The 21,380-nt window shown below is 38.3% G+C and overlaps 1 protein-coding gene across 1 annotated transcript in view; it reads right to left on the bottom strand.

Annotated features, from left to right (window-relative positions):
- The window catches only part of Tmtc2 (Transmembrane O-mannosyltransferase targeting cadherins 2), a 432,809-nt gene extending 412,915 nt beyond the window's left edge, over positions 1 to 19,894 (bottom strand). The window contains exon 1 of the mRNA XM_089253117.1: positions 19,583 to 19,894. The gene's annotated coding sequence lies outside the window, so the exon portion shown is untranslated. The remainder of the gene's footprint in view (positions 1 to 19,582) is intronic.
- Between the last annotated feature and the right edge of the window lie 1,486 nt (positions 19,895 to 21,380).

The raw sequence follows: 21,380 nt of genomic DNA on the forward strand, positions 1-21,380 counted from the left end.
GTACGAACTTTCCGGACCTATTTTTAAGGGTACGCAAAACGCGACAAGCATATCGTCATTTTCTTTCACATTTATCAGAGAAATCTCCAAACTTTCTGCTATCTACAGTGAACCTATCCGCTATCTCCACATGCTTCTCTAGTAAATGGTTTTGAAAATCAAGAAATTCTCATCCTTTTGTCCTGGAAAAATTCGGAGCTTTTACTGGAAGGTGCACCTCACTGTTTGTCAAACGAGTCATTCATCTTGAGGTGACTACTTGCTTTAAGGATACTTTTGTAAAAAAAACGTTATTGTGGATAAAACGCATGTTGTTTTGGATTGGATATGGTATTAAAATTAAGAAAAATTCTACAGTATAACCTGAGGATGAAACGGCACTATCTCAGCAAGAATATGAAACGCGTGGGAAAGGATTAATCGGGACATCCCCATGAAAATACAGGCCCAACCAAATGTGAAAATAGAGCCCCCGAAATCTCCCCGAGATGTCCTTAAGAAATGTTTAAGGTTATAGTTTTTGCATTGAAATAAATCCGTAAGATTTTGAGACAAAAATGATAAATATGTAAGGATTGCTTGTTTTATACCAGGGGGGTTCTTGACATTTTCCAGCTGCTTCCCCAAAACAACAACAAGATCAGCTTCGCGCTCCATGGGACTGTTTGCTTTTCAAAATTAGTGAAACCACTGACGCAATAAGTGCATTTATAACAGGACTGCAAGTGGATTTGTACGACTCACCCAAGCCTTTGTTAATCAGGTTTAAATTATAACTCGTAGCTCAAAGAATTCCTGCCTGCAAGTGCATTTGCACGACCCATCGCGGAAGTCCCTGCGAATCAAATTTGGGCCATGACGCATAGTTTAAGAATCCTTGGCAGTGAGTAAATTTGCATGACCCATCTTGGAAACCACTGAGAATCAAGTTTGGGTCGTTACGCATAGCTCAAGAATCCTTGCTTGCGAGCAAATTTGCATATCATAAATATTTTGGCAAAAAAAAAAATTCATATATTGCCAATTTTGAATGTAAAATTAGTATGTTTTCGGTACTCCTGCTAGACATTGTACCGTAAAAACTATGGCTTGTATCAACATGTTCTTCAGACAGATTATTGCTGTGACATTGCTCTGTGCAATGAACTAAAGGTTTTAGAATATATCTATGACTTTAAACAGTCATACTATCTATCTATCTATCTATCTATCTATATCTATATTCTATATATATATATATATAAAATTGATTTTCTGTGTGTCTGTGTGTGTGTATGTTCTCTATACAAATCTACAATTTTAGATCGATCGTCGCCAAATTTTGCATATATACCAAATGGGACCCGACTTGAACGATAGGCTACTTTAAAATTTCGTCAGACCAGGGCAAATGCCCCAAATGGGCAAAAAACTGTCCGGCAACAATGGTTTTTGGGCCTCAACAATCACTTTCCGAACGTTTACTTTGGTTACCGTGGTTCCCTAGCGATGAGTTTCAGACGCGTTTATGTCTTTACAATGGTTTGTCACTTCTTTAATGCTGCCAGTTATGTATAATAGTTTATGCCTTTATAATGGTTTGCCACATTTTCAATATACTCTCAGTAATGAGGCTTTTTGAATAGACGTCATAATCATCACCATCATCGCTTTGAGGGTCAGGAAAAGGGTGATCCTCATAGAAATCAGTATTAAAATTGACGATTTAACTGCATAAATACGGAAATTTAGTGGGGGGGGAGTGTTTCCTGCCACATCAATAATTTTAAAAATTAAATTGAATTCTCGATTTTTGAAATATTGAATTCACTTGGAGATACGAAGCCCAGAAAATTAAAAATAGGAATAATTTGCCGGATCTTTTGAGTTGTATATCCATGTAATAACATTGATTTCAACTTTTTATTTATATCTTCTCAAGCATGAAAATTAATGTCTCCGTATTGTCTCTTTTAATATTCAACTGCATAAACTCATATAGTTTAGGATGTTTTTAAAATTAGTTATGGGCCCCATAAAGTGCATCGAAAAAATTCCCAGCTTTAATTAAGCATTTTTGGAAGCTCAAACAGGCAGAAATAGATAACTTGAAGTTCAGGGGGAGGGAATCGAAGTACCTTACACCCATAAAAAAGGGGGGGGGGACTATTCATTTCTATGTTTCTTTAAATTTAGATTTGTTTATTTCATGAGTCGCTCAGGACGTCGCCATATTGGTTATCTTTAGACACGGTTTGCATGTCCCTCAAAGAAAGAGGGAGATATCACGTGGTTCATAAAGCCTCATTGAAGAAAACCCGGGCAACGCCGGGTATTATAGCTATCTATCTATCTATCTATCTATATATATATATATATTATTATTTTATTTTATATATATATAAAATTGATTTTCTGTGTGTCTGTGTGTCTGTGTGTGTGTATGTTCTCTATACAAATCTACAATTTTAGATCGATCGTCGCCAAATTTTGCATATATACCAAATGGAACCCGACTTGAACGATAGGCTACTTTAAAATTTCGTCAGACCAGGGCAAATGCCCCAAATGGGCAAAAAACTGTCCGGCAACAATGGTTTTTGGGCCTCAACAATCACTTTCCGAACGTTTACTTTGGTTACCGTGGTTCCCTAGCGATGAGTTTCAGACGCGTTTATGTCTTTACAATGGTTTGTCACTTCTTTAATGCTGCCAGTTATGTATAATAGTTTATGCCTTTATAATGGTTTGCCACATTTTCAATATACTCTCAGTAATGAGGCTTTTTGAATAGACGTCATAATCATCACCATCATCGCTTTGAGGGTCAGGAAAAGGGTGATCCTCATAGAAATCAGTATTAAAATTGACGATTTAACTGCATAAATACGGAAATTTAGTGGGGGGGGGGGGTTTCCTGCCACATCAATAATTTTAAAAATTAAATTGAATTCTCGATTTTTGAAATATTAAATTCACTTGGAGATACGAAGCCCAGAAAATTAAAAATATGAATAATTTGCCGGATCTACTTTTGAGTTGGATGTCCATGCAATAACACTGATTTCAACTTTTTATTTATATCTTCCCAATCATGAAAATTAACGTCTCCGTATTGTCTTTTGATATTTATTTGCATAAATTCATATAGTTTAGGATCTTTTTAAAATTAGTTATGGGCCCCGTAAAGTGCATCGAAAAAATTCCCAGCTTTAATTAAGCATTTTTGGAAGCTGAAACAGGCAGAGACGGGGATAACTTGAAGTTCAGGGAGAGGGAATCGAAATACCTAACACCCATCAAAAAAAAAGGGGGGTGGGGACTATTCATTTCTATGTTTCTTTAAATTTAGATTTGTTTATTTCATGAGTCGCTCAGGACGTCGCCATATTGGTTATCTTTAGACACGGTTTGCATGTCCCTCAAAGAAAGAGGGAGATATCACGTGGTTCATAAAGCCTCATTGAAGAAAACCCGGGCAACGCCGGGTATTATAGCTAGTACACTATATAATACCAATGACTATTGAAAACAGTGTCATCAAGAATAAAAAAAACACAAACAACAAAAACTTAAACAAATAGAAATAATTTTTAGAAGTTCGTCTTTGTGAAATCTACATACATATGAAATTGATTTCTTGTCTGTCTGTGTGTGTATGTTCTCTGTGTCAATCTGCAATTTCAGATCGATCGTCACCAAATATACCAAACAGGGCCCAGATTGAACGATAGGCTACTTTAAAAGTTCGTCAGAGCTGGGCAGATGCCCAAAATTGGCAGAAAACTGTCGGCAACAATGGTTCCTGGGCCTCAACAATCACTTTCGGAATGTTTACTTTGGTTACCGTGGTTTCCTAGCAATGCGTTTCCGACGTGCATATGCCTTTACAATGGTTTGTCACTTCTTTAATGCGGCAAAGTATTATGCATAATAGTTCATTCCTTTAAAATACATAGTTCCTCACTTTCTCAATACTCTCAGAAATTGAAGAAAACCCGGTATATAGCTAGTCACCTATAAAAGTGGACGCTAAAGACTCTCTCCCTCCCACAAACCAGTGGTCAAATAAGAGAAAACAAAAACAAAAAAAATCCAACCATAAAACCAAACACCGCCTGCCTCATTTTTCTGTTGGATGTCCTTTAAAAAGATACCATGATTGATTCTTCCCAGTCCGGTATATACACTCCTGGTTAGGAGGAAAAAATAGAACAGGTTTTCCCGGACATCGCATGAGAAATTCTCCAACACGGCCGTGTTTAAGGAGTGGGTGGTTTGGAGTATCGGGATCGATATTCCGTGTTCGAAAACCATAACAGATAGGTAAAAAGGCAGGAGAAAAAAAAAATAATAATAAAAAGACTTACGAGGAGCGAACGGAGAAAAGGAAATATTAAAAAAGGAGTAGGAAAAAAAAAATCCCATTTGGACTGAATATCGCAAATACTCGAGAAAAGCACGGATTCTGTCTTCTTTGACTCGCGCTCACACACTCCACACCACTAAAATGTATTTTTATTTCTCATTGATTTGACCGCTCTTCCTTAAGACGCCCTCTTCCTCCTCCTTCTTACATTTCTTATTCTTCTTTTCTTCGCTCCGGAGCCGAAGAAAAATAATAAAAGGATTCCTGAGATGACTTATGGGCAATTAAAAGTATGTCTTATACGTTCCTGCATCGACATAAGAGAGGAGAGAGAGAGAGAGAAAATATATATATGTATAAAATAAAGATTCTTGGAAATGAGAAAAGAAGTGTATGAGTCTCACTTAATACATATTTCTTTCTCCCGGTTCCTGGAAGTCGATTTCCTGCTTTCTCTCCATCCCATAAGCCATAAAAGTGTACCACCTAGTACCCTATAAACGTTTATCTTTTCCTTTTTTTTTCCCTTTCAATGTACGTTCCTACAGGCAGCTTTGACAGGTCAGGATATTTTATTGCATATTATCAATATACTTTTTTACCTGTTGGTTAAAAGGATTGCCATTTCGTTCTACTCTTATGGGAATTTTTGTTCTTCTTGGAATTCGTGGTGCCGGTGGTGGTGGTGTTAGAGCTTTTCTGGAATAGCACGTAGAATAGTCAAGTTTGATTTGGGTATCCCTTTACGTCAATGGTGCTCAACATTTTGGTGAGAGCGGGAAACTTCTCTGTTCATTGATTTGAAAATGTCTCGCGGATGATTTACAGGGTTTGGACAAAATAATATGACAACCTGTGAAAAAAAAAACAACACTCGAGGGAACCTGTCGTATACTCCCGCCCTCTAGTGTGGAAGAGTGCCGCCTAGCGGGCGAGAATGTGCACTGCACACATCAGCGTCTAGTCGTAGCAGTGATAGCGTTTGGATGCGAACTAGTGTGTTGGGGCGTTAAAACTTCGTTATGGCCGGCCTCAGATTTCGAAAGAGCTGCATGATTGTTGGTGCCCGTCTTGCCGGGGCCACAGTAACGAAAACGGCCACCCTTGTTGGTGTCGAGAGAAGAACCGTGTCGTCGACGGTAATGACAGCCTATAGCAAATGGGGAAAAACATCGCCTGAAAAGCATAACAGTGGTCGAAAGTTTTAGTCCCATATACTATTTCGCATCCAAACGCTATCACTGCTACGACTAGACTGATGTGTGCATATTATTGCCCGCTTGGTGGCACTTTTCCACACTAGGCGGAAACTATACGACAGGTTCCCTCGAGTATTGTTTTTTTCACAGGTGTTCACATTATTTTGTCCAGCCCCTGTACGCACTTACGTGATCTGGAACAGCACCGCGGGTGTGACTTGAGTAATCTGTAAATGTACCGCAGTTCACTCAAGGGTGCGGCTGCACACTCAAGTAATCTTTGAATGCGCCGCCGGTTGCCTAAGTGGAAATATTCCGTAAGCTGTAAATATATGCGGGGGATACTGGATACTTGAACGATCCGGAACTGTGGCACGGATCACTGAAATGATCTCTAGATATGCTACAGGCCACTCGAGTTATCTGCAAATATGCCACGGGATACTTGAATATGAATAATCTGTAAATGCACCGCGGGTCGCATTAGTGCTATAGCACTGTGTCCTAGGTCATTCAAGTGATCTGAGAATATGTCACAGGCCGCTCAAGTGATGTGGAACTGCACCGCTGGTAGCTCAAATGGTCTTGGAATGTCTCAGTTCATTTTTCCAAAATCAGGTGTGATATCGCGAGCCACATCAGATGGCTCTGAGGGCCAACATTTTGGCAGGGAGTTAAGCATATATGCTTTAAGTAGTCACTTTGAAAGCAGGTTTTCCCAGGCCACGTGTTACTGTGAAATCGAGCTGAGGATTCTTAAGACGCTTCTACTTCTTTCTTATATTAGAAGAAGTAGAAAAATAATAACAAAATGAAAAATTCCGAAGATGATTACGGACAATTAAAAGTATGTGACATACGCTCCTCCAGCGGCAAAAATAGAGAGAAAAATATATTATACACTGAAACCTCGCTATATAACGATATAGCAATGAACAGAAGATATTACATGAGGGAAACGACATTGGATTGGACCTTCTGCTGCCACCTATGAAATAAAAAACATATCTGTTATAACTCTTCAACTTAAATTGATGGCCTGTTTTTGATTAATGTACCGCATCGGTTTCTCGAAATTGTAATTACGAAGACTATGGGCCTTCTGGTTTATATCTGTTTCGATTACACTTACAAAAAGTTAAGGAGCGCACGCATCTTACTAATGTCAATTTACCGCACACAAACAAAAACTGTCAAAATTTTGAAGCAAACTTTACTGTTCAACTAATGTTATTGCGTATCAAAAACATTTATTAATACCCTACTATTAAAAATACTATTTTATATATCGATTTTATCTTACCCAGTACATTAATCAGAAAACGGTCATCAATTCCAGTCGAAAAATCATAACATTTGTCTTACATTTGACAGATCGCAGCAGAAGTTTCGGTTGAATGCTGTTTCCTGCATGTTATATAATAAACATTGTACTGTGTGTTTACTTATTTTCAATATTTTCTAGAAGGCATATATTTTGCTGATGAAATTTCATTTTTTTTTTTTTTTTACAAGTTATTGATTGTAGACGAAAGAAACCAAGAAAGGCACCATTTTCTCACGGTGAATAAGTTTACAAAATATGAACGATTTTAAGTCTGAGAATGCTTCCGTGTACACATTTATTTTATTTTATTTTTTTCTGCACAGAAAAAAATTGTCTATATTGCATACCATATCATTTTGTCAATATGCACAGCAGATATTGAGGCATCAAAATTCTGTGCGCAGAGAAACAACAGGTCTGTGTTGAAGTAAAATATAGAATGTGCCCACTATCTGGAAAAAAACATAGAAGGCACAGTTTATGTAGTGATAAAATTTTCCCTTTTCCCGCGAGGTATATCGGTGCTCATCATGGCCCCACAAGGAGGCATTCATTCATTAAAACCGAGCACAACTCCGATCTATCGCCATGGGCAACTTAATAGCGATTGAGTTATGCCGGAAGTGTGTGTGTGTGTGTGTGTGTAGGTAAATAACAGTCTGAGTGCGTATCTCGTGTCATGTTTTGAATTTTCCGTGCTGCTATATCTATGAGTGAACTATAGTGATTGAATATTTTTACCCTTGTAGGCCTGTTGCTCTCAGTGGCGAGACTTATTAACGGGGAGATCGCCTCGCACTCGCCTCTCGAAGTTGGAAATCACAGAAAATCAACTTCACATCTGACCACCACCTCGTACCTCGCGATACATAACCAAGACCACAACCTGGAGTCAGTCTCCCTATGACGGACTCGCATCGCGAGGATCCGGTTCCAAATCCCACCGTCGCCGCAGTGGTGGGTCGGAAGTAGGTTTTCTGCGATTCCCAACTTCGAGACGCGAATGCGAGCCGATCTCGCCGTTAAAAAGTCTCGCCGCACAGAGCAACAGTCCTACACACAACGACAACGGTATAATTATTTGTTCATTACACTCCAATCACTATGAGTTGAGAAAAACTATTAGTTTAAAAAAATTGATTGCAGATGATAGCACTACACATAACGATGAGTTACGTCCAAACAACCGCGTCCAAATGTACTGTACCTCCCCCCCCCCCCCGGTCCCTCTCCTCTCCTCTCCTCTGTCATGGCATTGCAACAAACACCGATGTGGTGACTATTTCTCTCATCCACTGCGGGCTTTTATATGTGGCACCTATATATTCTCTACCTACTATATATTTACTAAAATATACTTGACCAACAGATAAACGTGCTTGAATACATTACTTTTATAATTATTTTATCGGTTAAAAGAATTACCTTCCCCCTTCTTATGGGAGTTTTATTGCACCAGCAGCGGTATTACAGCTGAGTAACCTGGTGCACAGACCAGACAAACTGCATTCGGGTATCAATATAACTTACTAACTGCCTTTTAATTACTCAGATTCAAATGCATGACCTGGAGGAGCAGCTTGCTTCCAGACAAATGTAATAGCTATATAAACTTCAGAAAATTAACCTCAAATAAGTTTCGTCAATGGTGTTTCTCCGTGTGGAATACCCCGGGCGTGTTTACTCTATCCTTGACTAATCGTGCCGCCTGCTCAAACAGAGATAAGCCCCTCGCAAAACTCATACTTTAAAGTTTCTTAGAAGTTCATTCGTAATCCTTTTGGGGATTTCCAACTACTTATCGTATTTGTAGTGAATAATCATTATGTCTGAGTGAGAGAATGTGGCGAATGTTTTCAGTTCGTACCTTATGAGTTACGATCATTTATCGCTTTATGTATATACATTATTATTAGGTAATAGACCTTAACCTCTTTACGATCACGGACGAAATATTTCGCCCAAACGCCACTGAAATGAATTCAATCTTAAGTTCGCTCTGTGATTTCTTTGTGTGCTGAAAACGGGAAAACCCTTTCCCTAGTTTGTAGGCACCTGAAATAACATTGTCCCTATGAATACTACTCTATAATTTGAAATCACAAACTCGAAAAGGGCCTGTTTCTATGCAACCGAAATTAGTGACGATTTTATGTAACGGAAGTCGATGGCTGACAAGCTTCCAAGTCGGGCCCCCCCCCCCATGTGTACAGGTTTCATTTTGGGGACCACAGAAATCCAACTTCAGCCGACCACCACTATCGCGCCGGTAGGGTTCGAACCCAGATCCTCGCGATGCGAGTCCGTCACAATGACCACTCGACCACCACAGCGCCTTGGATAAGAGATCAGCATAGATTGGTTAAAAAACATGAATTTAACCAATCCGCGTCGATCTTTTATCAAGAAATTGTGACTAGTTTAAACCATGTCGGTGAATATCACCCTTAAGCGATCTGCGGAGTTTATTTTCGTAATTTAAGTGCCCCGCGGCACATTCCCAGGTTACTAAAGTGACCAGCGTGTTCAGGAGGCAGGGCGGATCTATGGGGGGGGGGATCACCCCCCATAGATCGTGATCACCCCCCCCCCCCCACATGTGGATTAAATCTTATGATTTAAAATGTGGAGCGGTGATCTGTAAACGCGTCGTGTGGCATTTAAGTGATCTGAGGAACTGTAACACGCTGGCCACTTTAGTAACCTGGGAATGTGCCACGGGGCACTTAAATTATGTGGAACTCCACCGCAGATCGCTTAAGGGTGATATTCACCGGCATGGTTTAAACAATTTCTAGTCATAGTTACAAAGTCTAGTGACATAGTCACAATTTCTTGATAAGAGATCGACGCGGATTGGTTAAATTCAGGTTTTTAACCAATCTATGTTGATCTTTTATCCAAAAATTGTGACCATTATGGCCATTTAAACCATGTCGGTAGATACGGCCCTAAGTGATGTGGAAATGGGATGCTTAGTTCATTTTTTTTACGAAATTAAATTTGAGGTCGCGGGCCACATCATATGACTCCGAGAGCCACATTTCGCCTGCGGGGCCACTTTTTCAGCAATGCGCATGCGTAAAAGAATGTCCAGCTACTTCTGATTTTCAGTTCGACAATTAGTGCGATGGAATCGCAGCTGGCGTCGACCCTGTCTAATACAAGCGCACCGAGAAAGTCGTCTTATTTGTGTATGATATTCGGAATGAGGTATGCCGAATTGTTTCAAAGCAATTCGGTTCGTGATTGAGAGGAAAGCAATCATCATATTTTTTGTGAGTTTATACATATATATCTTCTTCTGTGTTGCAATTCCGAATCAATGATTGACGTTCGGTAAAGTAATCATGGAAACTTTATATATATGAGTGACGTTCCAACGCCGACCAATTTCACGCGCGGATGATCGGCATTTTATAATTTTTTTTTATCGATTTATAAAACAAGTTTTTATTGCTCGCCACGGCAGACAATTCTCTAGAGATTACATTGTAAATAAATATTATTTATGTATCAGGTATAAGAAAACATTTTGTTGTGTATGTTTATGAGTAATGTTCTCGAAACCATAACATTCCGTTCTGAAAATATATTTTATATACGGAATCGAATATATGGGGGGATTTCGGAAATTTACATAGCTGAATGATGAGATTCGCCAACATCAGTGCTTTTTTTTTATAAACACCTAAGCCTTATCCGGAGGCTGAATTTAAGAACAGGCACCCTTGTAACACTCAATTACTCCTGAATGTCATGATGGAAGAACCGCGCATAACACTTCGATGGATAACTTACATGCTTAGCTCACATTGAAAATCACGTTTAACTCCTATAAATAGATTATAACTGTTATAGATGAAAATACGAAAAATCTTGCTTAGCTTCTATTAGATTGTGACTCTTGAATAACAAGAGCATTCGCGTTTAACCAGCACCTCTTAGAGATAGAAGGCCTCCGCACGCTGCTTATGACGTCAGTAAGTAGTACATTTTCCCTGAGAATATTCGGGGGGAAAAATTCCCTGATCGTGGCAGTATCATCGTTGTGCGGGAATGAAATGATCGGACTCAGAATTGAGTATTTCTATGCCCCACATCCAATCATTATGCGGTATTTGTGAGCCAATCAGGAAGATTCTACTCCAAAATAAGAAGAAACGAAATAGGATGCTGTGTTTCAAAATGTGGCAAACTTGCTAGGTAGTCTGAATGACGTTTATGGCAACCCGTGCGGAGGCCTATCTCTAGGAGTTGCTGATTTAACTCCTAATGGTAACTCTTGAATGACAAGAGAAATAAGACCTAACGCCTGAATATATCGTATCTCCCTAATGACGAGACGGTAAATCAGTGGTTCTCAAAGTTTGCTTAGTGGCTCCTAGGGGCGTTGCTAACTTTTGCCAGCAGTGTCCTGGCGATATTGATGTGTTCGTATTCTCGTTGCTTTGCAGTCGTTGTTTTATGGATGTAGAATATCTTCTAGCTAGACTATATATTCTGTGGAGTGGGTCACAAAAGTTTGAGAAGCAATGCGGTGAATCATGCTTCGCTCCTCATATATGATAACTCCTACATACGCGTGTTAACCTTCCAGCGGGCACGCGTATGTAGGAGATACGCGCTCTCCTCTCTTCTGCGTATCTCCTACATACGTGCGCCCACAGGAAGATAAATAGAAAGAGAAAAATTGCGTTTAACTTCTGAATGGATGATAACAGTTAAATCGCAGTAAGAAAAATCATATTTAGCTCCTAATAGCTGATGACTCTTAAACAACAAGAGCAATCGTATTTAACTCCTGATAGTAACTCTTGAATGGCAAGAGAAATCACTTTTAACTCCTGAATAGTTTATCCAGTGTTTCCCAAAGTGGGAAATATGACCCCTGTGGGATGCGATGAATGGTCCAGTGGGGTGGGGAGGGAGGAGGTCGTAGAAGTTTTGGGCTTAGTATAGGATCGTATGGGTTCTGCTTTAATTGAGGCGATGAGAAGAAAAATGTTGAAGAAGGGAGAGAGCGATGTAACAAAACATTTTTAGGAAACTATGCTCTACAACAGGGTTCTTCGACCTTTTTCTAGTCTCGAGCACTGCCGACACCCATCATCAAAAGAAGACTACCCTTACGGCAAGTTTGACATACAAATGCATGAAAAATCAGGATGATTTTTATCCTTGAATGAGACATTAATCGGACAAGACATTTAATCGGAACGTTGATGAAATTTTCGCTCTTCACGGAGCACCGCGTTGCTCGCGAACAACAGGTTGAAGATGTCTACTCTACAACGATAATATGACGAATCAAAGGTTCTCAAAGTTTGCGTCGTGGGTCCTATGGACGTCGCTAACCTTTGTCAGTGGCATCCCGGTGACATTGATGTGTTACTTTCCTCAGTAGTTTGCAGTGGTTGTTTTATGTATGTAGAATATCTACTGCATTATTCTGAGGAGCCGCGCACGATCTATGACTTGGCTAAGAGAGCCGGGGGGGGGGCACAAAAGTTAGAGAAGCACTGCGGTGACTCATGCTTCGCTCCTGATGGATAACTCTTAACCTTCCAGCAGGAGCACGTATGTAGGAGATTCGTGAGGAAAGGAGAGAGAGCGTATCTCTCTCCTACATACATGTGTGTGCGCGCTGGAAGATAAATAAAAAGAGAAAAATTGCGTTCAGCTTCTTAATAGATGATGACTCTTAAATGGCAATACGGGAAATCGTGCTCCGCTCCTGATAGATGATGACTATAAAATAATAACAGAAATCGCGTTCAACTACTGAATAGGTGATAACCCTTGAATAATACTGAAAATCATGCTTAGTCACTAATAAAAGATGACACTTGAACGACAGAACGCTAAATCATGATCAGTTTGCAATGTATGATAACCCTTAGATAACAAGAGGAAATCACGTTCAATTCCTAGATAGACAGAATGGAACTGTGCGGGAATAGAATGAATATATATATATATATAGAATCAAACATTCCTTGAATTTAGAATGCGGGAAATCACTCTTATCTTGCAATAGATGACATCTCTTGAATAACAGGAGCAATCACGTTTAACTCCTAAACGAATGAAAACTCTTGAATGATGGCACGGGGAAATCATCATGCTTAGCTTGGATAAGATGATAACTCTTGAATAGAAAAATTGTGTTCAACTCCTAAATAGATGATAACTCTTAAAAAGTAGTTCTGATACCATCGATTTGCCACTCCATTCGAGTAGAAATCAAATCAATCCGTATGTTTCCCAGACATCTCTCGTTCGAACTCTTGCGCCGTGTTCGCTTCTAGCTGTTTTAAATAAGTCAGTCTGACCCCCCTGATCGACCCTACTAGTCACAAAATGAGAAAGGCTAGAGAATCATCTGAACTATAGGTCATTAGATTCCATTGTAACGACAACATAGAATCAACACCTTAAATTAGTTTTTCTTGGAAGTGGAGTGAGACGGTATCGTGCGTTTTTTTCTCGCAAGAGCAAATAGGGCATGTGCCCATGCCCCAAAGCATTCATCATGTATTAATATTCCGTCATCTCTTCTTGAATTCTTCATTGCTGTTTGAAAAAATCGGGCACGGGTAACAAATTGCAAAATAGTTAAATGCCATAGCATGGATTTCAAAATTCATTTTTAAAATTATTTATGCCAAATCGGCACATATAGCAATATTTCTCGTAGCGATTCCTCAAGCTACGCTTAATGTCACGCAGGTTTTAACAACTGGCTGATGCGAAGACGAATTCAGGAAAGAAAACTCAACTGCCTCGTGGGGAATCGAACCACCGTCCTCTAACATGTCAGACGAGTGTGCAACGAACTTGTTTCCTTAGAGTAATATGCGCAGAACGGGACGGTACATGGAGTCAGACCTAAAGCCGTTATGCGATTGTGAGGTCGGTCATTGTGTCGGATTCGCATCGCGTGGACCCGAGTCCGAACAGCACTTCCTACAGACAGAAGGCCTTTGCACTGTTTGCCGTAAACGTCATTCAGACTAACTGGTAAGAGTTTGCCACATTTTGAAACACAACATCGTGTTTCGTTTCTTCTTATTTTGGCGTAGAATCTTCCTGATTGGCTCCCAAATACCGCATAGTGATTGGATGTGGGGCATAGATATCGCCAATTCTGAGCCCGATCATTTCTTTTCTTCACAACGATAATACTGGCATGAGCAGGGAATTTTTTTCTCCTGAATATTCTGAGGGGAAAATCTACTACCTCCTGACGTCACAAGCAGACTGCGGAGGCCTTCTATCTCTAGGAGGTGCTGGTCCGAACCGCACTAGCGGCGCAGTTGGTAGTAACTGACATTGGATTTCTGTGCAATCCAACCTTGAGATGTGGAGGCGAGCCAATCTCTCCGTTAAGTCTCGCCACAGAGAGCAACAATCCTCTACAGCGATAAAAATATTCAATCATTATTCAATCATCACTTCTCACTCAAGTTTCATAGCCTTTTGGAGGTAGACCGCAGTTGTGATCGGTCTCAGAAAAAGAAATTCGAGACCGAACTCAGCTAATAGTTCACACATACTGAGATTTTTGCCACCAGATGGTGACTTACCTGAAGATGTGATGTCACTCTCCGCTATTCATACGGAGGTTTTAAAAGCTGGCTCATGGGAAGATGAATTAAGACTCGGTGTTGCCCAAAAAAAAGTTCCCGCTCGCCCAGGTCTCGAACTCATGAGAAACGGGTCCTGGTGTGTCATATGCTAACGCAGCATCGGTCATCAATTAGAATACTCCCCTCAGCGACTCAACAAATAGTCATGGAGTTTCACAAAGGCTTTATATAAAATCAAGTTAAACAGTCACGATTTCTCGACATGGTAAGTGCACACACCGTTACGGTCACCTACATAATGACAGTTATCAGAATATACCTTATAATAATAACAATAAAAAAAAAGCCCCCCACGCGACGTGGTAATCTCCAAACTAATACCGCGCACGTGTTTTCAGTTCCGCGCGACGGTTCCTCATTCAAAGTCCCGTTCCGAGCTGGAAGATCTCAATGCAATTTAAAACGGTTTAATGAGCAAGCATAGACCAGTAGCATCCGTTGTGTTCCGTTGGCGACATGCACGCTTCCTAGCGTAACGGTTCCGTTATGTCGACGGTGTCACGTGGTCATCATCATCATCATCAAGGCCCATTGTGGTCAGGACCCGAAGATAAGACAATAATAGAGATATTCATGTCATATACCATAAATACATGCTCAAGCTACGCCCCGCTGGTGAAATGTAGAATTCGGGAGTCATATGATGTGGATCGTGACTTCAAAACTAATTTTCTACAATTGAAATTAAGTGGCACATATCCAGATCCTTTCAAGTGATTCGCTGCACAGTTCCACATCTTCCAAGTGACCTGCGATGTTGCTCTAGATCACCCAAGCGGCCCCGCGCTACATTTACAGATCATTTGAGTGACCCTCGACACATTCTCAGATCACTCAAGTGCCCATCGGGACATTTTTACAAAATTAGGTAATTATTAGGTGTTATCACTAATTTTTTTATAAAATTATCTTTGAAGTCGCGGGTCACATCATATGACTCTGAGGGCTACATTTCGCCCGCTGGTCATAGGTTCAGCATGCATAGTATATATGACGTGAAAAAATATCACCGTTATTTACAAATCACTTAAGTGAGCTGCGATGTGTGTGTGTGTGTGTGTGTGCTGTTCCAGATTACTGAAATGGCGCACGGCCCATTCAAAGATCATTTGAGTGACCCGTTGAGTGACCTGTTCCAGATCAGTTAAATAACCCGCGGTACATTTACAAATTACTTAAGAGATCTGGAATCGCATGGTGGGTCACATTGAACCGTGGCACATCTACTGATCATCACTCAAGTGACCTACAGATCATTTACAGAGCACTTAAGAGATATAGAACCGTGCAGTGGGTCACTTAATGAACCGCAGAACATTCACAGATCAATTAAGTCATCCAATGGTGCTGTTCCAGTACACTCACGTGGCCCGCGGCACATTTAAAGATCATCTGAGTGACCCGTGACACAGTTCCAGAACACTTAAGGGATCTGCGACACATTTACCGATAACTTAAGTGGCTCGTGACACGTTTTCAAGTGGCCCCGCACTCTGCAAAAGGTTGAGCACCCGATGTCGTACACTGTCTTTGAAAACAACTAGATAATGAATTAATATCGGGATTTGAATCGTTCCGATATTGAATACGAATCGACATCGGCCATTCCGAATGTTAACTGTTCCAGACAGATACAGTGACGAGCTAAAAACACAGCAGTAAGTGACGATTGATTGCCCCCAGAAGCTTATGTAGTGATTCCTCGGTGGTCAGACGTTTCTTGATTGATTCGTGGCATGTCACTGTATGTACGAAATCAGTACTTACTGGGGGGGGGGAATAAAATAGAAGAGATTAAGATAGATTCTAGTAATTGCTTGAAAAATCTTCTTTTTTTTGTACTTAAAGCTACTTAGAGAGAGAGAGAACGAGAATATTTTAATCATTTACTCTCACACAACTTCGCCCGTCAATTACATCCCAATTAAGTTTTCAACTCAAATTACAGCCCGGTCTGAATCCGACTGACTTTTAAAGATGAATTAGGCTGAAGGCTTTCTTTCTTTCCCGCCGGTCTTTCCCGATGACATCCACGGGAAAAAAAAAAAATTTAAAAAACGAAGATAACAACTGTCTCTCCCACAATTATATAATTAAGGAGAAGGGACGATATCTAGTATTAAAAACAGTATTATTATTATTATTTTTTTAAATACTGCCATCAATTATTCATCTTATGTTCTGATTACGGCAGAGATCGATGGGTGGTAATCATAGATATATAACTATTTATCCCTTAAAATCATCACGATGCATCGAGTATTTCGCGCACGTGATGCGCCAACAATATTATAATTGAAGAATATTTTTTTCGTGATTTGTTTAAGACGACTATAATACCATGACTTTAGTCCGACTATAATTCCGTGATTATTCTGTATTTCCAGCACCGGTTTCTCGACGATATTTTGAATTTTATGGAAATGTCAGTAATATAACTAGAATTCCGTGATGATAATACAGTCGAACCCCGTTTTAACGAATACCGTTATAGCGACACTTTGCTTATCCCCCATATACATTTACATAGGTACAATGTAAAAACCTGGAGTTCCTTTATAATGAAATTTCGTTATAGCGAAGTGATTTCTCCGGTCTTTTTGGAGTTCGTTATAAGTGGATCCGACCATATCTCCTCGACAATATAAATATTTTCAATTTCACGTAAGTGTCAGTAATATAACTAACTCTATGAAGGAAATGAAACTATAATTTCGCGATGCAATATAACCACAATTTCGTGATAATTGAGCATTCGAGTCCGGAATTTCCTACTAATATACTTTGAATTTTATCTAAATACTATTATTTCATGATGGAGGTTATAGTATTCATAGGCGAGATCATTAAAAGACGGAAATATAACTATAATTATGTGATTATTGAGCATTTCGAACACAGATTTCGACACATTTTGAAATTTATGGAAATGTCAGTAATATAACTGTAAGGCCATGATGGTAGTGCATTCCCCGAAAATATTTTGAATTTTATGTCAATAATATAACTATAGTTTTCTGAGCAGACAATATAACTAAAATTTTGTGATCGTAATATAATCATAATTCCATGATTATTGAGCATTCCAGCACAGAATTTCCTCGCAAGTAATTTGAATTTTACAGAAATGTCAATTATAACTGCAGTTTAATAGGTATATAACTATAATTCCGTGATTATACTGCACATTTCGAGCACCAATTTCCTAAAAAAAAATTTTAAATTTTACACAAATGTCAATAATATAACTATAATTTTATAATGGGGGGATACAACTATAATTTAATGATGATAATATGTATAATTCCGCGATTACTGGACATTTCGAGTACGGCTTCCTCAACAATACCATTTAATTTATAGAAACGTCAGTTATGAACCCCACTGTAATGATCTTTAAATGCGACTGCAATAAATTTATTTTTAATTATTTGAAAGTATAACTATTTTCGATGTTTTTAATTTGACTGTATTTTCATGATTTTAATTTAACTGAATTTTAATGATTTTAATATAATAATTTTTCAATGACTCCAATATAACTTTTTTTCATGATTCTAATATAACCATTTCTTTATGATTCAAATATATAACTAAATCTTCATGAATCTATTATACAACAATTTATTCATGACTGATTTGTTTCTCTCATGAATTTAATGCAACCATCTTTTCATAATTTGAACAATAGCATCTGTTCATGATTCTTCTTATTTATTATGAAACTACCTATTCGCATTATAAATTCCTCTTTTCAGTCATATTAGATGAAATAATTAATAAAGGAACAAATAATGAATGTGATGATAGCCATGAAACGATAGTCATATTAGAATCGTATACAAAATTGTCGAATAAAAATCATGGAAAAACAGTAATGTAAGAATCATGAACGTAAAAGTATATTATAATCATGAATAAATATAGTTATGTTATTCATATTTTGCTATATTTGTCTTTAGTGTACCGTATATAGTATAGTACATAGTCAGTATAACTATGTATGCATATATCTTCTATAGTTTCATTACAACTGTTTTTCCCATGCTTTTTTATACAATTGCGTTTCCATGATTTTGAAATCGTAAATAATAGTTTTATTAGAGAATCATACAAAAAGTGATATTAAAATCATGAAAGCTTTTTTTTAAAAAAAAAGACATTTCATGTATGCCCCATCTCAATCTTCATATTTATAAAATCACTATCCATGTCAAAATATACCCCTAATTTCATGTTAATTCATGTTCACAGACCATCAATCATTTTATTTTTTCCGCGAAACGTGAATGAAAAAAAGACGATCCTTCATGAATTTAATATTGTTTTTTTTTTCATGATTTCATTATAACAATCGTATCATGCCTGTATATTTATTGTTTACTCCTATATTAATTATTTTAGATGTAATAATCAGTAAGTAATAACCGAACAGTCATGGAATGATAGTTATATTAGAATCACGAAAAAAAAAATATGGAATCAGAAAGTTTTGTTTAAAAGAAGTTTCAAATATTCCCATATCAACTTAAAAGATAAATTCATATTGATCAATCTCCATCTACGTCGAAATATTCGCATACAAATTCCATGCTAATCCATGTTCACCGACCATTTACCGATTCATGTTTTCCGCGATATTAGAATCATGAAAAAAAAAATAGTTAAATTAAAATCATTTAAAGGAAAAGTTTAAAACATCTATATAATATCCCTTCTCTATTTTCAAAAATATATTCATGTTGATCAATCACTATATCCATATCCAAATATCCCCCTAAAAAATTCCATCTTAATTCATGTTCACCGACCACAAACCATTTCATTTTTTCGGTAATAAATCGCTAAATAATACGCACATTAACTGCGCATTAGCCGCCCACACGTGGCCCTGGATACTTTTCCAGGAAAAACAAAAACAAAAAAAAAACCCCAAAAAAACTACCGTCCGTGAAACCCGATCCCGATTTTCCGTCCTGGGACACACAACACGGCGCAAAGAATTTTTCAAATACATATTTCGAACGCGAAAACAATAAATGAGATCATGACTTACCTATTATCAGTCGATCATCATGATTTCAGGAAAAAAATTCAAAAAGAGAGATCTTTATCTCCTCTCTATTTCTCTCTCTCTCTCTCTTTCTGTCCTGGAGATGTTCGTATTATTTGCTGCGAGATCCTTTTATAACGACCAACATAAGAAACGTGGTTGTTATTGTACGAAAAGAAAAAGATATAAAGACTTTGTGTGTGAGCCACGGTTTTCGGAGATTGGAGAAGAATCAACCACCGCCGATACTCATCGGCACGGTTTTAAAGTCCCTCTTTACGGAGGCTGCGGTTTTGCCCGGGGGTTCTGGTAGCCAAAGCCTTTTTGTGGACTGGGAAGATGGGGGAGAATGTATGTGGCGCCCTCTAGTTAGCGGCGGTGGCGACACACGAGTTTGGTCGGCTTCCTGGCAACGCTGGCCGGCTGTTTTTTTTGTTTCTTCTTTGTTTTCGTCGTTTTGTGTGTTGCGGAAGATCTCTAAGGAAGTTGGTGATTAAGGCATTTTATGTTTACTATATGCTACGGATAAGGGATTGTATAGTATTTTTTATTATTGAAGTAAATGAGAAAATGTTTGTAGTTTTTGTATTTAATTTAAGAAATTCGTAGTTTGACAAACTTATTAAATTTATCACTTTTTTTACCGTTATTTTAAGATTTATTTTAAACTTAATTTACACTTAAATACTCAATTTTTACATCACTTTTGTTGTAAACGAGGAAAAAATGTTAGTTTTTATAATTTTTGTTTTGTTCTTGGTTTAGGAAATCCATTTTCTTTTATTTTTTTCAAAATTTAAGTTTGATAAATTTCTTCCATTTGTCACTTTTACCGGTGATTTTCTCACAGTTCCCTGATGAAGTTGGTATGTTTGATAAATGTGAAAATCTCTTTCACTTAATCCTTTGACTGTCGATGATATTTTAGAGCAGGGCTGGACAACAAGTCACTTGGCTTTCTCGTAAGGTCGTCTGGGCCATTCACCTCAGTTCCAGCGATGGTACGGCTGTATTTCGCGTATGTCTTGCCCTCACTTGAGTATGGCTCAGTGATATGGGGCCATATTCCTGCAGTGATGAACGTACGTATTAAACGTGTACAGAAAAAGTTTTTGAGGTCATTATTCCGAAAGACTTTTGGTGTGTACGTCCCAGATGCGCCTACTTCGGATCTTCTCTCTTTTTTCAAGATGACATCTCTCTATAGCAGACGTACTAAGCGAGATCTATCATTCCTTCATAAAGTTCTTCACGGCAGAATCGACGACTATTATTTGACGAGCCTAATTAATATCTCCGTGCCATCTCGCGAGCGACGGGTTCATAGTTCCCGAAATGTCTTTTATTTTCCTCGTGCACGCACGAACATTTTAAATGCTTCACCAATTTTGCGAGCATGCAAGCATTATAATACGGGTGAATTCCCTGATATATTTCACAGGAATTCCATGTTCTACTAGGTACTATATGAATTTGTATATATTTTATGTTTTCCCATCTATTTTGGTCGTTTTGTCTCCCTCATATTGAATTCACAATGTTAGCTTCCGTTGCGCATATATATTTTTGTATTATACAATTGTTGATGATTTTTTCTTTAACGTGTAAATTATTATTATTATTTGCTTTTCTATTGATTTCCATTACTTTTCCCATCTCTGTAATTGGGCTCAGCCTGTTGAGGTGTGTAAATAAATAAATAAATTCCAGGTGACAGGTCACCATGGAGTCTAAAAAAAGGTGTGGTGGCACCTAAAATATTTTTTGCGTGGTTAGTAAATCGCAGGCTGAGAGTAGCACA

The sequence above is a fragment of the Pholcus phalangioides genome, unplaced genomic scaffold, assembly GCF_987345545.1.
Source record: "Pholcus phalangioides strain wild (caught in Gottingen) unplaced genomic scaffold, Ppha-v1.0 ptg000032l_1, whole genome shotgun sequence".
Lineage (NCBI taxonomy): Eukaryota > Metazoa > Arthropoda > Arachnida > Araneae > Pholcidae > Pholcus > Pholcus phalangioides.